At 40.9% G+C, this 19458-nt stretch overlaps 1 protein-coding gene across 2 annotated transcripts in view; it reads left to right on the top strand.

Moving 5' to 3' along the window:
• Positions 1 to 11965: 11965 nt before the first annotated feature.
• CDH8 (cadherin 8) overlaps positions 11966 to 19458 on the top strand; it is a 215243-nt gene continuing 207750 nt past the window's right edge. The window contains exon 1 of one of the 2 annotated variants that reach the window (XM_075576755.1): positions 11966 to 12388. The gene's annotated coding sequence lies outside the window, so the exon portion shown is untranslated. Of the gene's footprint in view, positions 12389 to 12418; positions 12576 to 19458 lie in introns of those variants that run through there. The other variant, XM_075576756.1, reaches the window with a different exon arrangement.

Below are 19458 nucleotides of genomic sequence, written 5' to 3'. Positions count from 1 at the left end.
CCTTGCTCGCGGGAGCATTGTCTGATTGTTTGTTGTTTTTAGGACGATCCCTTTGTCGGTCACCTTTGGGAGGTTACTCTCTTCCTTCGGTGGAATCGACTCATCATCCTTGGCTGTCTGGACTGCTGAGCATCCTAAGCCATTGTCGCATCCCATCGGTGTGAGGGTGTCTTTGCTGGTCTCAGGGGTATGACCTTGTCTTTTCTCTTCACTTGGCCCTTCGGTCACTTGGAGATGGCCAAGACATGGTTCAGAGAGAGATGTGTGTCCACATTCTGTCACCTCCGTTCTGCGGGCATCAACGTAGTCTTGCCCGTGCTCTTTGTTAGTGCACGAGTTGCCCACTATCACCCATCCTAGGTCGAGTCTTTGGGCGTATGGCGCGTTGTGGGGTCCGTTGTGCTGTTTACGGACTTTATGTACCCTCATGATGTCCCTACCGAGCAGCAGCAGGATCTTGGCGTCTTGTTCCACCGGCCGGATGTGGTTGGCTATTCCTGTGAGGTGGGGGTAATGGAGTGCCACGTCTGGTGTGGGTATCTCGTCCCTGTTTGTGGCCATGTGGTTGCACTCGATGAGTGTGGGAAGGAGCATGTTCACTTTGCCGTCTATTGAGCATATGGTGTAGCCATTCACTCTTCTCCCTGTGGTCTCCATTTGCCCTGCGCACGTTCTGAGAGTGTAAGGAGAAGCACCATCTTGTATGTTAAACATGTCGAAGAACTCTGACCTGACCAGTGATCGGTTGCTCTGGTCGTCGAGGATTGCGTACATCCGAATAGCCTTCTCAGGTTGTCCATGGGGGTGCACTGCGACAAGGCATATTTTGGAGCAGGACATTTTGTCACCTTCTTTTCCGCAAACTTCAGTGCGCTGAGATGTGACGGATGTTGACTCTCCTTCTTCTTTCTCCCCGCCATGCTCCGCTATGGAGGATGGGTTCTTGAGTTGGTGGAGTGTCATCGCCTCTGGGTGTAACGCTGTCACGTGTTTGTCACTCTCGCACACTGTGCATTTGATCTCTTCCTTACAGTCCCTGGCTAGGTGAGTCGTGGAACCGCAGCACTTGAAGCAAACTCCGAATTCTCCAAGTAACCTCTTGCGTTCCTCTAGGGACTTCATCCTGAACCCAAAGCACTTGTTGAGTGGGTGTGGCTTCTTGTGTATGGGACATTCCCTGTTTGGGTCCCTTGGTTCCTTGTCTCCGGCGACCGACTGATCGGGAGTAGTTTGGGTCGTGGGAGGCACATCCGTCCTGCGGGCCGAGACGGGTGTTTGGGGGTTACCATATCTCGTCGCTGGTCTCTCGTTCTTCAGGCTGCTCGCACTGTATGTGGTTTGCGCACCTAAGATGAAACTGGGATCGTTCCTTGTCCTTGCCGCTTCGCGGATGAAGCTCACAAAGAATGAGAATGGGGGGAAGACAACCTGCTTCTCCCTTTTGTATTTGGAACCTTGTAAAAGCCACCTTTCTTGGAGGTTGAAGGGTAGCTTCTCCAGGATGGGTCTCACTCCACGAGCTGAATCTAGGGCGTTGAGACCTATTAAGGAATGGTCTTTCCTTGCGAACTCCAGTTCTTGCAGCAGGTCTCCAAGATCTCGTAACTTCGAGTAGTCTTTAGTTGTGATCTTGGGGAAGCTCTCGATTCTTTTGAAGAGTGAATCTTCGACTGCTTCGGGGCTGCCATAGGACTCTTCTAGCCTTTCCCACACTAGGTCAAGACCTACTTGGGGTTGATGCGCGTTTGCCGTCCGAAGTCTCTGCGCTTGCTCCCTGGATACGTTCCCCAGGAACTTGACTAACAGGTTGAGCTCTTCCCTTGCTGAGAAGTCCAAGCTGTCGATTGCGTCTTTGAACGTGAACTTCCATGTCCGGTAGTTCTCAGGGCGGTCGTGGAAGCTGATGAGTCCTGCGTGCACCAAGTCGCGCCGGATCATGTACTTGGCTATGTCTGTCAGACCTGAGACATCGGCGCGTTTGCCCCGTTCTGAGGTAGTTGCTGGGAGGGTCCGTGCGGTCGCCTCTTCCTTGGCATGGACGCGTGATGACTGCTGGCCAGTGTGAGGGGCTGTTTTCTCCCGCGTGGGTGTACCTGGATTACGAGCCTGTTGTGGTGCATCCGTGTGCGCTCTGGCGTGTGGATCACTGTTGCGGCTGTGGCTATCCCAGGCAGCGTATGCCATTGACGGAGCAGCGTCTTCTCCTCGTGGTCCTAGCGAGTCTTCGTTGTCTGTGGTGTCGCTCCCTCCGTGTTGAGATGGTGCGCTGGTGTTTACACTGAAGAGGCTCCTTACGTAGTCTTCAGTACGTTGGGCTGGATCCTCTGAAGCTATCCGTCTGTACGGTAGCTCCCCGCCGTCCTGTCTCGCAGCTGCTTCTAGGACTTCGGCTTGGGCTATGGCGGCGGCGGCTTCCTTCTCTTGATTAAGTGCCTCTAGATCCGCGTCCAATTCGGCCTTTTTACGCGCCGCGGCAGCGGCGGCATTTGCAGCGGCGGCGGTAGCAGCGGCGGTGGCATTAGCAGCGGCATTGGCAGCGGCGGCAGTGGCAGCGGCGGCGGCATTCTGCTCCTCCTCTTCTATGCGTGCTCTTTCTGTTCTTACGGCTGCCTCTCTGCGACTATATTCGGCCCTGGCACGTGCGGCCTCTGCTGTGGCTCGCGCCTTGGTAGCGCTCGCGCTTGCGCTAGACGCGTGAGATTGCACTGATCTTGCTGACCTTGATGAGTGTCTGGATATGCTTGAGCGCTGCGATGCAGTTTCCAGCAAAAGGTCTTTTCTCCTACTCTCGGCTTCCGTGATGGCGGTTTGCGCGATGCCATTACGTTCTAGGTCAATCGCCTTTTGAAGGTCGCGCTCTCGTATGCTATCTTCCGTGTTAGCTCTTGTTAGATAGGTGAAATATTCCTGTGACAGTGCTTGGTAGCGTGAGTGGTCTATCTTCAATTGGGTTATTGCCTGCTCGAGCTGTTGTACATAGTTACCGGTGCCGGCGACATTGCCTATCCCAAGTGTGATGGTTTCCCAGGCCAACTCTAATTTAGCGCGGTGCGCTTCAATGTCATTCTCATATTTCTCGCGGGCCTTTTGTGTCAGTGTGACTGCCCGTTTAGGCCTTGCGCCTGCCTGCGCCTGTTGCAGCTGCGCAGCGGTCTCTGTGTCTGAGAGATCGCTTTCCTGCGTGATGTCTGGTGAGGCTCTGAGTTCTGCCATGCTGTAGGTGTGTGTAGGCCTTTGCCAGTGCGTGTGGCGTGCGGTCTTTTACCTTTTCAGCGATGGGCGTCTGTCTCAGATGATGCCGAGCGGTGTCCTGCAGCGTGCAGCGTTGGGGTAGCTGTACTTACAGGTGTCCGTAGGCTCCTCACTGTGGGGCTGAGCAGCGGGTGGACTCAGACAGAGAAAAAGGCAGTTAGGTTTGTGTGTACAGTCTGTTTGCAAAGCTGCTGCCTTGTGTGCAGGGACTATTCTGTATAGCATAAAGTCTTTGAGTAGTAGCTGCTGTGTGATTCCCCAACACAGGTCTTTGTTTTACTGTGCTGTTTAAACTGCTGCTTGTTTTTGCAGAAAGCTGTAGCAGTTTGCTGTATAGCTGTGTAGAGCTGCACCTTTGTAGCATGAAGGCTGTGAGTGATATCTTCTGCGTAGACCTCTAATACACGGTCTCTCTCTTACTTTCCTGGAACCAGGGTCACGAATGATGTGTGAATGATTCCAGTAAGCTCAACTCATGTCCTCCCTCTTCCAAAGCATGACAAGTCCTTAATGTCTTTCTTAATTTTATTGCTGGATTAGAAAACACAGGAACTCGTAGGTGTAATGTAGGTAGAGAGTGCTTCTCTATGTGGGATGCTTCTATGGGGTTAGACTATGGTAAGAGAGAAAGGCCTTACCAGGGGTGGATGCAGACAGGTCTGGACTCACTGTAATCTAGGGTGGAAAAGGAAGTGAGGGGCAGGGGTCACACTAAAGGTTGAGTGGGACTGCACTAACTGTCAGCAAAGGACAGGGGAGAACATGGGAGAGTCCATTAATTGGGAGGACTGGAGAAGCTGCAGTAGCAGTTCACTGATTACGTGCTCAGGGGCAAGAAATGCAACATTGTTGCATGTTACACAGGCACAGTGTGTGTATGTGGAACCAATGCCTGCAGCTGAACTTAAGGAGCTGACAAGCAGAAGGGGGGTCGGGCAGGAATGTGATTCTTGTTCCATGACACTTGAGATGGGCTGGAAAGTGTCTTGTGGGATTGCACAGCTTAGCACTTTAAAAGGGGCGGTGTTTAGATTTGAGGACAGACAATGTTTGCAATTCCTTTTTTTACTGAGAGATCTTTTGCTCTTTCCAATGTTGTTGTTCTTTATTTTTTTATCTGATGCTTCATTCAAGAGATAAGATGAAATAGTGTCATGCACGTTAAAATAAGGCTCCACCCAGAGTCTAGTGTATCCTAAAGGTTACCACGATAACCACAGATAGCTAAATTGCCGATTGCTCCATTCTCCTGTGGTCAATCAACGAAGATCCGGCTTGGGGTTCACTAATTGCTGTGAGTGCAGCAGAAGAGGATCAAAGATGTAAAGTTCTGTGGGGAAGATCATGTGACCAGACAGTCGCTAGATAAAATTGGTACACGTCCAGAGAGAGGGCAGGGCTCAAAAACCACATATTTTTTAATACTAGAAAATCATGGGGAAGAAACGCAAGACACGCTCATTCAGCAAGATACTAACATTATTGGAGTTTAACTCACATAGAGTAGGCTTCTGGTGGGATTGTGGATTTAAACATATGCTTCTTGTTCTGTAGGGTCATTCAGCACATACATTACCTTATTGCCTTGAACCATTAGAATTAACCTTCCCCATCATTTCACTGCATAAATTATACATCTCATCAACTCTTACTTTGAGAGTATCGCCAATTGAATATTTATAGATATGTACATTTAAGTTGTTGGTTGGTACGTTGCTAACATTCTTTTTATCTGGATGTGTTAATCTTCCAACAGATACAAAAAATAAAATACTAGTTTCATTGTTTTCATCTCATATATGATATACATTGTTCATTTTTGTGCAGAGATGTAGATAATAACATTTGCATATTGTAACTAAATAAAATAATAACACCTTTGGTGCAGCAGAGGCAAACAGTGACAGGATTTAAAGTAACATACAATATGGAAACATTGCTTTTTAGAATACAATATATTGCAGTAGTCCAAGCTGACGTTTTTTTTTTTAATTTTTTTCATTTAATATCTGCATCAATACAATACACACAATGACAAGTAATTAGCTAAATTGCCAATCTCCTATGGTCAATCAACGAAGATTCGGCTTGAGGTTCACTAATTGCTGTGAGTGTAGCAGAAGAGGATCAAAGATGCAAAGTTCTGTGGGGCAGATCATATGACCAGACAGTCGCTAGATAAAATTGGTGCACATCCAGAGAGAGGGCAGGGCTCAAAAAGGTGTGTGCCTGCGCCTTTCAGAAGAGGAAGGGGACGTGGCATTGTAAATGGTTGCTATTGAAACAAAAAAATGCTTGTTACATTATAATACATTAAAAATGTCATTCAGACTTTAAAATAATGCTTTTTTCTCATAGTACAGAACTAATTTATTTAAAAAAACAAAAAAAAACACGTAGGATATTGCGTGGTTTGCAGCTTTAATGGAGATGGTACTTTTGTAGAATCCTGCATCACATTGCATTTTAATAGACTGCGGAGGCAAACACATTATTTGTAAGCGTCTGAGGATTCTTGATACTTTTGAATCATGTTGCTGCCAAGATCTTTTTGTTGTTGTTGTAAGGCTAATACTGTATTTCATTCCTGGGTTTCAATCATGCTGCAGCTTCCCAGCTTTCCCACACAAACTCCTAGGGGCCTTATGAACAAAGATCATATTAGAATTTTTACTGTGTGTCAAAATGTTAGTCCTAAAAAGTAGCACAAACCTTCAGAAAATGCAGAAAATGTGACGTTTAATAATTGTTGGAAATATGTTTTGATACATTGTGTTATGTTAAATACCTGATTGGCACAATTTAAATTAGAACATAATTATTTTTGTTTTATTTATTTTTAACTAGTGTTAGTAAATATAAATGATTTAGTGTAATATTATATATAATAGCCATGCTGTGAAAAAAAATAATTTTGTTGACCTAGCTAATGAAACATTCGGACTACGTTAAATACATTTTTGGTTGATTCAGAGATACTTACAGATGTACAGTAGCAGATGTTAACACACTCATTAACACAATGTATTATTGCTGGCATGTTATTTAACAATTGTGCTATTGAAAACCATGGTTAAGACACACATGCTATTTAACGTGTTATTTTATGCATTAATTAATTTATTTTATTTATAAAATGTTTTACCAGGAAGTAATACATTGAGAGTTACCTCTCATTTTCAAGTATGTCCTGGGCATAGAGTTAAGACAAATAATACATGGTTACAAATACAGTTACAGTACATAAATGAACAGGGTATACATTATATACAAGACATTGCATGCACAATTATGTAATTATGTAACAGTTACTGACCAGATTAAAATGTGAGACAGCTTTAGTTTTGGAAGAATGGTGGATGTGAGGTTAATATTGTCTGCTACATCTGTAATTCTATGCTAACAATATACAGTAAACAGACTTTTAAAGGCGGACAATTTTGATACTTTCTCCTTTTCTGGGCGCCAGAAATATTCTTTTTAGTACATCCCATTAACATATATACGCACTTCATTTCTGTATGCCACACGCTCTCCTTTTCTGCATGCCATGCGCTCTCTATTTCTGTATGCCATGCGCACTTCATTTCTGAACACCATGTGCACTCCATTTCTGTATGCCACACTCACTCCATTTCTGCAGCTGCGCGCACTCCATATCTGTACACCATGTGCACTCCATTTCTGTACACCAAGCGTACTCCGTTTCTGTATGCCACACGCACTCCATTTCTGAACGCCACTCACACTCCATTTCTGAACGCCACACGCACTCCATTTATGCATGCCACGTGCCCTCAATTTCTGTATGTCACGTGCTCTCCGTTTCTGTACATCACACGCACTCCATTTCTTACACACGCCACGCACACTCTGTTTCTTTACGCCACGTGCACTCCGTTTCTGTGCACCAAAAGACTCCTTTTCGAAGCTGACACGCCATGTCACAGATTGAGAAATGTGCGGTTAGTACACAGGCGCACACAAACGCAATTTACAATGAGATTTCCGTGCACCAGTTTGGCAACAAAAAAGCAGTTTGTGCCACTTTATCCATTGGCCCCAAAATATGCGTCCAGTATTGCAACACAGAGAAAAAAGTTTCATTGAACACTCACTCAGAAAAATAATAAATGCCTATCTATAATATAATGATTATTATACCACATACTGTAAATAGACTGCAGATACTGCATGCCATGGAGTTGAGCTACCCCAGGATAAAAGATACATGCTATAATATATTGAGCTGTGATGCTCAGTGAAAGAAGAATCCTGCTCTGAGACAGCAGCCTGCATACTGTAGTGATTGCAGCTAGAGGGCACTTGAGTTAGAGTATTAGAGGAATAGATCTGCAGCAGCAACAGCAGCAGCACACACATAGGTACTGTACCTGCACAGGCACAATCTTACACACTTTTCAGTCCCAAGTGATTATACATACACAGCCTAAACCTGGAATGATTATGCACATCCATGTATTTCTGTATAATTGCTGCTAAAGTGCTGTGTGCCTTTTAATCTATAATTAGCTAGTGAAATATATATTTATATCTAGTGCTAATAAGTTTTTTATTTATATATATATATACTCCTGATGAAGTCTCGCTTGAGACGAAACGCGTAGAGATTGCTGTGGAGCCTACTGTCCAGGTTATATATTTTATTTGCCCTCATCTACATTATTGCACTCCTGCTGCTTTGCTAGCATTTTGCTACCAGCCATTCAGACATTTGAGTTCCTGTTTACACTGTGAACTCTCCCTGGCTGAAACCTCGCTGACATCATCGAGTTCACGCGAGACTCTATTCAGTGTATGCTCTGTGTAGCACCGGAGAGAGGGGAAGGCGGCGTCCCTCGTGGCTTTCGGTCCCTGCCAGGACCTAGAGGGGCTATTGTGGCAAGACACACCGCGGACATCACACCGAAGTCCTCCTCCTTGGGTTCCTGCGTCTGAACGGGCTGAGTTGTACTCAAAAACGCATTTTTGTCAGCTTTGTTTGTGAGTGTGCATTTTTATCCCTTACTCCATAAATTTATTGTTATACAATTTTACGCTATGAGTGCGCCTGTTTTTTCTGTGTTTTTATATATATATATATATATATATATAGACATACCTTACCTTTGCGCTGTTGTCTTTTATATATATATATAGACATACTTTACCGTTCCAAGGTCTGGTAAAACAAGAGACAGCACTCAATTGTAGAAAATCCAACGTTTCGGCCCTCCAAAATGGGACCTTCCTCAGGGGGATACTTCGGTCCTCCAAAATGGGACCTTCCTCAGGGGGATAGAGGAAGGTCCCATTTTGGAGGACCGAAACGTTGGGTTTCTTGATCTACCACTATTTTCACCAATACACTTTGTGAAGTTTTCTACAATTGAGTGCTGTCTCTTGATTTACCAGATCTTGGAACGGTAACATATGTCTACATTATCCATATGGGGCAAGCACCTACAGCTTATCAGCACTTAAGAAGTGCCAACTGTTCTATTTGTATATATATATCAAGTTTTAAGTTATGGTGGGTGAAAAGGGCAACAAGAACCCTCCACCGTATTGCATATAGCAAATAAAAAGATCATTAATTATATAATATAAATAATGTAGCATGTGTACCCCCACCCTCTAGGACATACTTTTTGCGATTACTGGTGTTATGGTGCGGCATACCTGTGAGGGTCAGGAGAGGTGAGTCATCTGCGATGGTGAGGAGACCAGGACAGGCTTTTGGTGTCATCTTAAGTTTGTTCTCTGGTGTTCAGCACCTCCAGCTTCATTAGGCTCTAAGGAGTCCTAGAGGCAGTCCCACCTGAAGCACATATCATACACCCAGGCCCACTGACTCAAATCCAGGCAGGTGTAAAAAGTAACAAAGGGTTCTTTATTGGAGCAGTCACTGCAGATCTTTCACAGCGGTGCATAGGTCTCAGAGGATCCCAGGCCTCTGGATGGTGCTTGCTCTTCGAGTCTGGAGCTTTGAGATCTTGTATGGTCAGTCAGCCGTGATGCCCGACTGGCCTCTCTCACTCCCAGCAGGGAGGAGAGGCTCTCACTCCCACTCCTTAGGAAGGAGGGGAACAGACTGACTACATTTGGCACTGCCTCTCTAAGGAACCAGAAGGGGAGGGCTCAAGGTCTGTGCCTAGCTATACACAGGCCTTGAGTCACCCCCTCACTTATGTCACTCAGAGAGGAGGGGGGGTCAAAAACCCACAGGATGGCCTGTTATATACCCAGAGAGAGAGAGAGAAAGACCCTCCAGAGACCGCACTCCCTATTATTCACCCTTTGACAATACTGAAATGCTCTTTTGCCATGACAATAAAGCTTGTTTGATTTGAGAGAGGGAGAGAGGGGAGAGACGGGAGTGAAAGGTTAGGTGTGAATCTTAATGTCCTTCAGTCTCCCTGTTAAATGAAATCATAGGCCTCCTGCGGAGAAAATCTCAATGATTTTATTTTAGACACCATTATGCAGAGTTAAATTAGGCCATTAGTATATTTTTTTTTTTACCATTTTCTGTATAGCTCTTGCCATAAGTTTAATGTTTCTGTAACATAAATTAACATTGCATATCTGAGTCACCACAGAAACATAACATGCTGCAGTATATGGAATACAGAGTATAACTACACTCCACCAATGTCTAAAGCTTGTGATTGTAATGGATTCCCAACTATTTTCATAGATTACGATTACCACATCCCGTCCTAATGTCTAATTATCCGACCAATACACCAACAGAGAAAAAGCTATTAGAACCAACAGGCATGAGGTTTAAATGAACATGATGGCTTTATATAAATAGCCATACAAACTATATTACTGTATCTGTAAGGAGAAGAATACTTTATAATAATAATACAATGCTGCTAGTTATATTCATATTACTACCTGAAGTATCTATATACTTACATTTGCACTAAATGTCTGACAATAACACACATTTCCTTATACCCTCTTCCCTTGGTGCCAAATGATGCAATTATCTGTATTTGTCCAATATTTATTTTATCATGTAATTTAAGATCAGGTAGTAAGTATTATTTTCTGAGTAGCCAGGCTCTGATTCTTTTACTGTCACATCTGGAACTACTGTCGTTTTTGTTTTCCCTGTAAATGTCTGTTCATATCAATAGTTACATTTTATTAGGAGCAAGTTCAGTTTCTCTCATGTTACCAGTATTGTTCCTGTGAAAAAGAAATGTGATTTTTGATGGTAATTCATCCTGAGTTGGGAAAATGTCATAACTGCACAGGATAATAAATATTTTTGTATATGCATCTGATTTGTCATGTTCCTTTAATCTGTAATGTTTCTTCCCACCTTCTCTCTGGCAATATTGTGAGATATGGTCCACCTGTATACTTCTTTATACAGAGAGATGGCGTTGTATGTGCAATCACTCAGGTGAGTGTGTAACCCGGGGCTCCCCCTAGTGGAAACACTGTGGAACTTCACTGGCACCACCAGTTGGTACAGGCTGTCATTTAAGTACCATTTCACTACTGTCACCACTATCATGTTTTAGACCTTTGCAGTACATTTCCCACGTGTCTGTTGTTAAACATGAGAGAATAAAACATATAAAAAGTTGAATCTTTTTAGTCACACCAGTATAACAAAAACGACTTGGTGTTCGTGACCTCAGAACATTATTCTGATGTATTATTATGTCACCACATCCATACCCACATGATCCTGTATACAACAGCTTGTGTATGTACAGTATTGTTAGATGAATACCCTTTAGTCCCCATTTTCTCATTCTGTACAAGGGTTCTCAACTCCAATCCTCAAGCCCCAAAACACGTTGGGTTTTTAGGATATCCCAGCTTCAGTGGCGTTGAGCACCCCTTGTCTACAGAATAATTGTCAACGTTGTTTAATAGCATTGGAAGCCAATGCATTGTAGGGGAAGGTTCCCAAGGTGGATGCAACTCTACACAAGAGCAGCAATACCACTGTTTTTGTCTGTTGATTCTGATACAGTCATTATTTATCATGAAGTGAAACACAGTGATACATTGCACTGTCATGCAGGCTGTCTTCACTCTGTCATTGTCCCTACAGAACGCAGGTAACAACATCCTACCCCTTCAGAGCTAGAGAGGCATTTAAAACAAAGGGTTAAAGATCCATATGATACATGAGGTGTTAAGTAAAGAACATGCACACGAGATTAAGTACCATCAATTTACTTTTCACATAGAAGAGGAAAATATTAACCCTTTGAATGCTGGGGGGGGGGAGACAGGGTATCCTGCCATTGTCTGGTCACTCAATTAATTAATCATATATTTTAAGGATGGAAAAATGTAGCAATTCAATAGTGCTCAAACACAGGATGGGTTAAAAAAAAGTCTGCTAGGCTAGCTCAATTAAGCAAAATCTTATTTAATGATAAAATACAACTGCTTACAAGTTGGGGTTGAAATTGGTGTAATAATATATTGGTTAAATTAAAGACCAGCAAAGAGAAGGAAACAACTTCCAATAGAAGGAAAATCAGCTTGCATGATAAAGATGAAAAACAAGTAAATAGGAAAGGCAGAGGATTAGAGATGTAAAGAAAAGTTGGACGCTTCACTTACAAAAAAAAATGCATCCATGAATTTCCAAGCTGTGGACCAACCTCCAAGAGCAGCCCAATAAGAATAGTCGGGGAGGCTCTGAGATCACTTTTACACATCACTTCACTGCTTTCCTTTAGCAGCTAGGCACGTTAGAGCAGCTCACTGCCAAAATTCAAGGATTTATTGGGAATATCCCTGATTTTCTGGAGATGCACTGCTGATCTGCACAGGGAGGGAACTGGGAACTGCATTGTACCAGCAGGATAGAGAAGGCTGGGATAGAGAGAGAGAGAGAGATCTGAGAGAGAGAGAGAGAGATCTGAGAGAGAGAGAGAGAGAGAAAGAGAGAGAGAAAGAGCTGAGCGAGAGCTGAGAGTGTCAGTCTCTAACAGCTTCTCCATCAGCATGAAAAGGCACCAAACACACAGTGAGTGAAGGATGCTCATTCACCAGGGATTCTTGGGAGCATCATCTCTGTGAAGTAAATCCTTTTAATTCATCTTTAGCTGAGGGCTAGGGATGAAGACGTGGGCTGATCACTGACACAGTAAGTGTTTATCATTCTGTTGTACGGGCTTTCTAAGTATTGGGGGCTACTTTGTGGGGTCTCACATTGTCCCCCCTCGCAGGGGGGGGGTGTCCTTTTCTTGATTAATGGCTGGGCTTTTACACAGCCTGGATTATTCCTTCTCTCTGCAGTAAGTGATGATGAACAGATCATTCTCTGCTACCAAGTGATTTCTCATCTATTTGAAGGGTATCAGATGGAGCTTGGGGGGGCTGGTGGAGATGGGAAACTTTGCTCTATTAATTTCTTATTTAGGGAAAGAAATCACTTGCTTGTGGTGTTTTTTTTTATAGCAGATGTAAGGCTACATTCATACACTGAAATGGATTGCAGGTTTCGTGCTGAGAATAAATATCACTCATAATACTGATATGTAAATTGCTGGAGGGAGAAGTGCATCAACGAGGCGAGATAGAGGGGTGCATTTGGGGGCGACAATTGCTATGAGAGACCTGTAAGATTTATGCCTACTGCATGCCACTGGGAGAGAGGAACTAGAAGATTTAGATTATATGTTCTGATGAGCTCTGATTGCAGCAATTCTGCAGCTAGCCGTCAGGTCTTACCATAGGTGAGAGGTATTCTTTCACAGAAGTTGTTTTTCTTGTTGACTAAATAGGAAATGTACCCATGTGAAACTCACTCCTGTTATCCCTTGGCAGTGAGTTGCATAATTACAAAAATTAAGTGGTGGCTAGACATGACTGTTTCACTGTTTCTTTGAGCACCCTGGCATCAGTCTGTAGAAGGAGGACAGAATAAATAGCAGGCACTTATTCTGCTCAGATAATGGTACAGACAGCAGAATAGAAGCCCCTCGTCTGACAGTATGCTTGGCATTTTATATCAGACATTCCTTAGCAGTTATTCTGCAAGTGTGCAGTATTCACCAAGCTCCTTCCATACAACACACCTGAAGGCACATGTGGCATTGAAAGGGTTAAACTTAAATATCAGCGCGCTGCATCACAATGTAAACCTGGTCCACATTACAATATTTTAGGATCTGATTTATTAGAGGGGGGGGGGGATATCTCAAGTGCAATCGATTTGAAAAGACTTTCTCAACTAAAGTAAATGAAACAAAAGCAATATCCATAGGAATGGTCAGATGTTTGCATGTTCGGTTGCAAAACTGCTTTGTTCCAACAGGTTTCCAAAGCATTACTTGTTTACGCCATAAATTATATCTATTTATTATATGTCCGGGATGCAGAGATTCTTATAATAATATTATTGGTGTATTGCGCCATTCACTAATTATTTTAGTTTGGCATTTACTTACACTCTATTCTGCAAAATTACATTTTTTGTTTTGTTTCAACGAATAGCATGTAGTAAGAGTTACAGGCTAAAGCCTCACTATTCTCACTGAAATCGCTGCTTTCATCTACAGTCAAAATACACTGCTTGGACACTGACTAACAGTATGAGATGTTAGAAGAGTTTAGCTAAAAGTAGAAATTTCATTATTTAGGGTCACAGATCACTGCGTATTCAAATGGAATGGGGAAAATGAAAGGGGATTTCATGTATGAGAGATGTTTTTTTTTTTAACTCTTCAGCTACCTGAGCCCAGCTTTGAACTGATGCTGCTTTATTAAGACAGGTAGTATACATAGTGCGAGTATGGTTAGGGTAGATAATCAAACTATTATTCCATTTCCTACGAGAAAAATATGGTTTTTAAAATTCTAAGGATATTTAAGCAATATTTCTGATTCAACATACAGTACTAAAAATGGGTGCTTACACTTAAGGTATCCATTTATATAATTCCACCTTTTCAGGTTATATGTAATATTATTTAAAAATTCCAATGCTGGGCTTCCCTTTTGCTCACGTATTTCTAATATGGCAGTCCAAATAACTAACGGGGCAGATCATTGCTATTTGCTACGTATACACATGACATCTTGTATGAACAGTAATATGTGAAACCAGAACAGAACATGTCATTGTGGTGTAATATACACACGGTATGTCTTATGGAAGCTGAAGGCCAGTGAAAGATATGCAAGAAATAACAACGAATTTAACTTTATATATTATATTTAAAAGAGTAAATACACATGCCGTGTGGCTGTTGTACTTTTTAATTATTGAGACGTTTCCAAAGCAAAGTCAATATAAAATTGGAATACAGTCTGTTTCATGGACACTAACAATACAGGGAGACATACAACTGGTTAATGGTCAGAATGGTACTGGATATAATGACATGTGAATGTTACGATGACTTTAATGGAACAAATAGAACATGGTGACATACATGGTGATTTAAACATTTGTATTGAAGGCTGTACTTAGAACTTGATTTTTATAATGGTAAATATTATCATATTTAACAAAAAATAAATAAACCCTTTCTAACGTAAGAAGTCAGCAAATGTACAAGGCATAGCTTGGCCGCACAAGGAAAACATCTTTTGAGACATTTAGACCTAATGACCCATCCTCGTTAAAGCTCTGCCTCTAGTCACCAGTTCAACATCTAACTTTACCAAAAGACCAGAAGAAAGATTTGAAGAAGTTTAAAAACTGCAGTGAAACCACCTAGAAGCACAATGCAAACAGAATACATGTTTCATTGCAAGTACTGTGGGCATCCCTTTTACTGTCAGAAGTGAAACATTATTAATTTATTTTCTTTCTAGGGCAAATGACCTGTTACTTTGCCATTTATCATGAAAAACTTGCTACATTGGTTGAGCTTTCAGCATTTTACTCTTTAGTACTTTCTTGGGCTAAGGCAATGAATGAATACCTACTGTAGCACAACTGTATATGCAAACATGAAATACTGAACAATATAGGTCATCCTAGGATCTGCTGATCCATTTAATTAATTCACAAGTGTTGTGAATTCCGCTCCAAACAACACGCATCAAGGATATTATTCTACTGTGTCAAAAAGAATATAAGAATTTAACATTGTACACTCATTTCTTTATAAAATAACTTTGACACAAGACAGATGACTAATCTTCAAAATTGTTGTGAGAAGTGTGCCTTTCAAAATACAATATCTTGAGTTTTCTGACATTTTATTCTGTGAAATATGACAATTGAAAAACATACATTTGATAACTATTTAATAAAAGGCTAGACATGCAGAAGCAGCTTGGTACTAACTTGCAGCCTATTCATGAAAACTCAACCCAGCACATCTGAGTTCTTTTGAAATTTCTCTGTTGGTTAGAGGCAAGCAACATTCAAGAAAATTGTATTTCTCCATTTTGAATACCTTGTTCTCTAATACCATAATTATATCTTCATCATAAGTTTGTCGAAGTAAAAAGAGAAAAACGATAGAGAAAAACCTGAACTCCAATTCTTACAGAATTAAATGCCAACAGTAAATGGTAAGCTCAATGGGTTTCTGAGTATGACTGTTACAAAGGATCACCATTCTCAAGTTTGTAAAGAGATGCAGGGGGTTTTCCTTTTCAACGTGCATGTTCATTTTCTGTAACAGCTGGTTCTGTGCATGACAAAGAATATTATTAACTGGCGTGAAAAAAGTAAACGTTTCTGCTCATTATTATTACATGTGATTGAACTTTTCAGGTGTAGCAGATGCAGTTACTTATTGTAGTTGTACAGATTAAATACTTTGCTCTAATGAATACATCTCCAGTTCTCCACTGCTGAAAAGCAATACAGTGCAAATTATTCATAAGTAATCCATAACCATGATTGTGTCAGTATTATATTTTGTTATTTTTCTTGATATACTTCGCTTAGTCATCTCTGTATCTCTGACCATAACTGTCAACTTTCTCAGTATGGCAGTTTTATCAGTAATAGTGTATGTATAGTACACCTGTCACTAAAATATGGTTAGAAACCTAATCAATACACAATATGTTACATTCATTTAGCCGGCAACAAAATGGGTTTATTGCAGCAGTAGCTACAGTACTGTATATTTGTGTATAATGTATGCAATGCTGAACAATACAAAGTAACATGGACACATTTCATCTTCATCAAAGGACAGTCATTATTACTCAACAAACGTAAAGCCAGCTCCTATAGTATTGGTGCTGAAGCTGAATTCTGAAACCAGTTTACACATGGTGGAAAGAACTGCTTATTGGAAAGAGCATAAAGCTGATCTATAATCAATGCACATCATGTCATACATTATTTTATATTGCGTAACTTTATCTAGGCTAGATACGAATGGTTTCCATGTTGGTGTAGTGGTAAAGATCATAATGGAAGAAGCCAATTCAATGCTGTTAGGGCTCCTCATTTCCTCTGTCTACTGCTCGCAGAATCATTTCCTTTTTTACTTGAAAGGAAATCCCAAACCAAACCCTTTTCTAGATCCTTTAATGTGGAGCTCAAAGCCCTAGAAGCCGTATTGAATCTGGAGAAGTGCAGGCCCATAGTAGGTTGGGATACCTTTTAATTTACTCGCCCAACATGTAAAACTCTTTCTTCATGAAATGAGGAGCGTACAAAGCTTTCCAAACTTTCCAAATGTCTCTTCTTCAAGGTTTTCAAGTGTGCAACAACCTTCATTTTTTTTACTTCCAAATTCTGTATACTCCAAATGCCAGTGCGCAACACAGTGTGAATTACCAGCAATCTGTGAATAGCATTATGTGATTTATTCTCCAACTCCGCTCTCCAGAATCTTTGGATTCCTCAGGGAATAGCCTTGCTGATGCTAAAGGCATTTTGCTTTAAGTGTAACAAAAAGGATAAATACCTGGGCAATTGAGAATGATATTTCACTGTTAAAGTTCATACATCAGTTCTAGGTGCACTATGTGCTTGCTCTAAAGCAATAAAATATGGACTATGGCAGAATAGTACAACATTTTAGACAATTGCCCTTCATGAGGCTATGACCCAAAAATGTGTACTTTTTCTGTAACGCGCTATCGTTTTTTTTATTTCCAGTGTCCAATCATTTTTTTCTTTAACTATTAAGTATGTGCACTGGTTGGAAGTCACCCTGTATAAAATATTCTTATGAGTAAATATGTGATTTTTGCCACGTTTTTTAATGTTTGCCAACATACAATACCATATATCAAGACCTTATTGCATTTTTTAGAACCTTGTAGATTACCCCCTCATATTGAATTTCTTCTTTCCATAATGGCAAACACAACACACATCCTTGGTGTACTTTCCATTTGCCCATTTCTGTTTGGGATGTATCTATGTATTCATCCATTATTAAAATAAAACCTAAGTGGTGGAAGTAATAAGTTTATTTTAAGGAAAAGGTTATCTCATTCTGAGTATCAATATCCACGGCTTTTAAAGTGTAGCTGTCAACAAGATAATATCAGTATCCTATTAAAATTAAAAGTATATTGCCATTAAGCTTTCAGAATGTTAGTATTGCCTGAATACATTACACAGAAGCCTAACTTGTTTACCACCATGAGGTCATTTTGTATGTTATTCTGTAAACTTCAAAAGTCACAGAAATCAAAGCATTTTGGGGTATAAATTTGTGTATCCACATGCATGTGTACTGTATAAATGAAAATGAACTATGAAATCAATGCAGATTGGACATTTGAAAAAAAAAATGTAATCAGATATGTTATATTTAATTAATGTGCAACAAAGGGGGTTATTTATCAAAGTATCCCGGTTGCCAAAGTGGAGTAAAATGAGATGTTTTTATTTAATAACTCAAAGTGCTATTTTCTTTTGCTGCTCCTATTTTGACCCAGTTTATGTTCAATTTGGAAATGTAGTTAACTACATTGCAGCTACTTCTCTGTGTATCCCATAGAAAGGTGTTATGAAGAAACCTTATTATCACTAATGTATTCAAACTTCTGCTCACCACTATTAGATTGGTTAGTATAACTGTCTGCATATTCATTTAAATGCATGTAGTTATGACACACACAGAAAAAAAAACTTATTCTGCCACCTCATAATGGACAATAATTAGAGGAGACTTCTATGCAAGATATGCATGTATTATGTAATGATTAATTGATTATGTAGTTCCATTAGGGCCTGGGGATTCCTTGCAAACCAAAGTGAGTCATATTAGTTGATACTGTATAGGGAAATCATGTATGAAGTGTATTGTTTCTAGTTGAATCCAATATGCTTCTAGTTGAAAGGTAAGGCAAGATGATAAGGCAACTTGTCTAAACTAGTTATTGTAAGTTCTCTCTATAGTTCAGAAAAAAGAAGACTGACAATGCAATGGTTAAACCCAAACTAGTCACGGAGGAACAAAGGAAAGGGGAAACAAAATGTCGCCTTTCTGTATAACACTATCACATAGAATTTCACTAAAGATATGGTAAATGTGTCAATTACACCATCACTACTTGAAAACGAGACGTAACTCTCAATGTATTACTTCCTGGTAAAACATTTTATAAATAAATAAACCACTGACTCTAGCTGATATAATTTGTGCATCATCTCATACAGTTGAACTAACACTATTGTATCTCTTCTATTTTTATATATCAGAAATTAAAGTACATTCCAAAATGTGGTATGAGTAACTTGACTATGTCTTGTGTGTATCTCTCTTGACTATCTTCTTTCTCAGGTCAGGACTTAGTCTGCAAGCCCTTAAGGGATTGCATGTTTCAGATGTTCCATGAGCCCATTTATTTATATTAATAATTGGCCGTGCTTCGATGAGTGTAGCAAGCTGAGCCATCAAATAACAATCTGCACGCAGATGGTAGGGAGCGATTATAATATATTCTGTATTTGTATTGGTATGGCAGATACAGTAGGTGGTGGACTATCTATAGTGGGCTAAACAGGTTAGAACATAGGCACATTGTTGAAACAGCAGAGACAGAAATGGATAACAGAAACATAATTGCCAATATTGTTTTTTTCTATTCTCCTGGATCAATATACAAATGGTACAGACATAATTATCTCCCCCAGTGTAAAATTAAACAATTGATCTCAATGGAAACATCTTTCTTTCCACTTCAACAACTTTGTACAGTACTGCACATATTTCACACTTCTAGTGAAATTCCTTGTACAATGACACAGCTAGTGTGCGTGTCTCACTGATAAGA

The sequence above is a fragment of the Ascaphus truei genome, chromosome 19, assembly GCF_040206685.1.
Source record: "Ascaphus truei isolate aAscTru1 chromosome 19, aAscTru1.hap1, whole genome shotgun sequence".
NCBI lineage: Eukaryota > Metazoa > Chordata > Amphibia > Anura > Ascaphidae > Ascaphus > Ascaphus truei.
This window is presented reverse-complemented; position numbering and strand designations above follow the sequence as displayed.